A 3775-nucleotide genomic window follows, 5' to 3' on the forward strand; every position below is an offset into this window, starting at 1 on the left:
TTTCTCAAGAGGCAGGTCAGGTGGTCTGGTATTCTCATCTCTTTCAGAATTTTCCACAGTTTATTGTGATCCACACAGTCAAAGGCTTAGGACTGGAAATTATCCAAATGTCCACTGGCAAATGGAGGGATAAAGACACAAAATATTTTCAACATGACAAGGAATCCTAGGTTGCCCTTCTTTAATGACACTCAATTCCCTTCCCCACTGTACCTCCCACTCCACTCCCTGTCCTGCCCATGATCCCTGGCAACCACCAAGTTCTCCTCAATTTGTATAATTCTGCCATTTCAAGAATGTTGTATAACGAAATCATACAGATGGTAGCTAACCTTTTTGGATTGGCTCTTTGCACTCATCATAATGCCCTGGAGATTCATTCCACTTGTTGCATGTATCAATAATCCATTTCCTTCTTATTACTGAGTAGTACTCAAGGATATGAATTCCAGTTTCTTTAGTCATTCACCCATTGAGGAAAGTTTGATCTGTTTTTAGTTGTTGGCTACTTCAAATAAAGCTCTCATAGACATTCATTTACATGTTTTTATATGAGGAAAAGTTTTTATTTTTTCTGGGATAAACACCCAAGAGTATAACAGCTGGGTGTTACAGTAGTTGCATATTTAGTTTAAGAAACTGCCAAACTATTTTCCAGAGTATCTAGGAACTATCTTTTTAAAAGTTCTAGGCTGGGAACAGAGAGCAGATCAAACCTATTGAATGGGTTTGGCGAGGCCAGGCTATGGAGAAGATAAATGAGCTAAAGCCAAAGGTGACGAGGCCCTGAGTGCTGGCAACATGAATGATTCACCACAGTGCTGCGCTCAAACAGTAAGTTAGGTCCCCGTGTGCTCTCCGGCAATCGCTCAGAGCCCTTCACCAAGAAAGGTGATCATCAGAAGGCTTACAAGGATGGTGACAAAACTGTTGACTTAAAACCTGACTGGGGCGAGGGCTCTATTCCCCCAAAGCAGTAGCTCTTGAGTTTTTAAACTCATTCAAAAATCACCACTCAAACCTATGACAAGAGTTTAAACATGAAGCAACTAATCCTCAATCCTCAGCTCAAAGATGGTTTACAGAATATGGAGCCCTGGTCAGCAGAGAGGAACTTCAAATTTCATCATGTCTGATCTATACCAGAAGTTGGATAGTGATTCCAGGACAAGGACACGGCTCATGGATCCCACCTACCAGGAACTGATGGAGCAACACACAACAGGCCGTCTGACTTGGGCTAAAACTGCAAGATCTGTAGGTCACGACTACCCTCAGTGTCTCCTCCAAGGTGATCTGGGCAGTATGGATGAGGAGGAAGAAGCTGAGATACCTCCACCATCACCATCTTCTCCCAAAAAGGAAACCAAGCCAGAGCCAATGGAAGAAAATCTTCCAGAGAATAAGAAACAGCACTGAAGGAAAAAGAGTTGGGGAAGGATGCCTATAAGAGAAAAAAAAAAATCTTTGACTCAGCCTTAAATAGTACAACAGAGCCAACACCAGGACCCCACCAACATGACTCAAATGACCAATCAAGGAGCCAGGTACTTCACAAAGGATGACCAGAGTGAAAGTCAGGAGATTTGTGAGAAGGCCTTTGAAGAGCGGCTAAACAAGGAAGAAGGCTATCATCAACAGATTGCCAAATGTTACACTCAAACTGGAAGAGCCTATTCCATGGAAGGAAAGTACAAGGATGCTGTCCATTTCTGCAAGTCTCTGGCAGAGCACCAAACGCTGGACTACATAAACCCAGGCCTGACTTTGGAAGAGAAGAACAAAGGCAATGAATGCATTCAGAAAGGGGACTATTTCCAGTTTTTTAAGGAATCTCCACGGATTAAAGATCTAAATGTAAGACCAGAAACTATAAAACTCCTAGAGGAGAACATAGGCAAAACACTCTCCGACATAAATCACAGCAAGATCCTCTATGACCCACCTCCCAGAATATTGGAAATAAAAGCAAAACTAAACAAATGGGATCTAATGAAACTTAAAAGCTTTTGCACTACAAAAGAAACTATAAGTAAGGTGAAAAGACAGCCCTCAGATTGGGAGAAAATAATAGCAAATGAAGAAACAGACAAAGGATTAATCTCAAAAATATACAAGCAACTCCTGCAGCTCAATTCCAGAAGAATAAATGACCCAATCAAAAAATGGGCCAGAGAACTAAACAGACATTTCTCCAAAGAAGACATACAGATGGCTAACAAACACATGAAAAGGTACTCAACATCACTCATTATTAGAGAAATGCAAATCAAAACCACAATGAGGTACCATTACACACCAGTCAGGATGGCTGCTATCCAAAAGTCTACAAGCAATAAATGCTGGAGAGGCTGTGGAGAAAAAGGAACCCTCTTACACTGTTGGTGGGAATGCAAACTAGGGATGCATGAGACAAGTGCTCCGGCCTGGTGCACTGGGAAGACCCAGAGGAATCGGGTGGAGAGGGAGATGGGAGGGGGGATCGGGATGGGGAATAAGTGTAAATCTATGGCTGATTCATATCAATGTATGACAAAACCCACTGAAATGTTGTGAAGTAATTAGCCTCCAACTAATAAAAAAATTAAAAAAAAAAAAAAAAAGAAAGGGGACTATCCCCAGGCCGGAAACCATCAAATGGGAACCTGAGAGATACCAAACTGTACAGCAAGTGAGCTGCTTGCTCCTTCGAACTCTTAGAGTTTCAGCTGCACTCAAGGACTGTGAGAAATATATCCAGTTAGAACTGACTCTCACCAAGGGTTATCCATGGAAAGCAGATGCCCTAAGAATCAACAAAGTGAAGCCACTCAGTTATGTCCAACTCTTTTTGAGCCCATGGACTGTAGCCTACCAGGCTCCTCCGTCCATGGGATTTTCCAGGCAAGAGTACTGGAGTAGGTTGCCATTTCCTTCTCCAGGGGATCTTCCCGACCCAGGGATCGAATCCAGATCTCCCGGATTGCAGGCAGATTCTTTACCCTCTAAGCCACCAGGTGGCTCAGATGGTAAAAGTGTCTGCCTATAAGCAGTATAAGATGGTATAAGCGTCTGTCGAAAAGAGTTGGACAAGAATCAACAAAGGACTACACAAAAGCCATGGATGTCCGCTATAAGGCACTAGACCTGGACTCCAACTGTAAAGACGTAGCTGACAGTCATGGTGTTACAGAACCACCAGCACAACAGCCTTGAAGATGTGAAGTGACAGGCCGTGGCCAAGGTGCAAGAGATGAGTGACCTGGCCATGTGGCTTATCTTGGAACAGATGCCAGAGAACCCTGGCACTCAGCAGACTCTTAAAGAATCCTGCAATAATGTGGACAATCCAGAAGCTGATGGAGGTGGGTCTGATTGCAACTGGATGATGACTCGCTCATCATCTCCTTCCCTTCACCCTCACATAGAAAAAGGAGCCAGAACTGTGGCAAGCAGCATGGAGCTGAAGGGACAGACAGGGAAAGGAGAACAACTTATCTCTCTCTGTTTATATAGATCTAGGTGGAAGATACAGAGGTTTGTACTCCAGTTTTTCATGCAGCCTCTCAGCCCTCCGAGCACTAACACTGTCTCTCTTGCTGCCCCCAGATTTCATGTCTCCCACCCATGCTCCTCAGTCACCGTCCAAGCTGCTCTGCCACAGTTGGTGATTGGTTGGGTGGAGGGGTTGCGGTGGGTAGACAGGTGGCTCAGTTGTGTCCTTGACTCTTTGTGACCCCATGGACTGTAGCCCACCAGGCTCCTCTGCCCAAGGAGTTCTCCAGGCAAGAATACT

General features: G+C 44.2%; 1 pseudogene; it reads left to right on the forward strand.

The window, feature by feature from the left end:
* The first annotated feature begins 745 nt into the window (after window positions 1-745).
* On the forward strand, window positions 746-3368 carry LOC122673860 (annotated as a pseudogene).
* The last annotated feature ends 407 nt before the right edge of the window (window positions 3369-3775 follow it).

This window comes from Cervus elaphus, chromosome 18 (assembly GCF_910594005.1).
Source record: "Cervus elaphus chromosome 18, mCerEla1.1, whole genome shotgun sequence".
Classification (NCBI taxonomy): domain Eukaryota; kingdom Metazoa; phylum Chordata; class Mammalia; order Artiodactyla; family Cervidae; genus Cervus; species Cervus elaphus.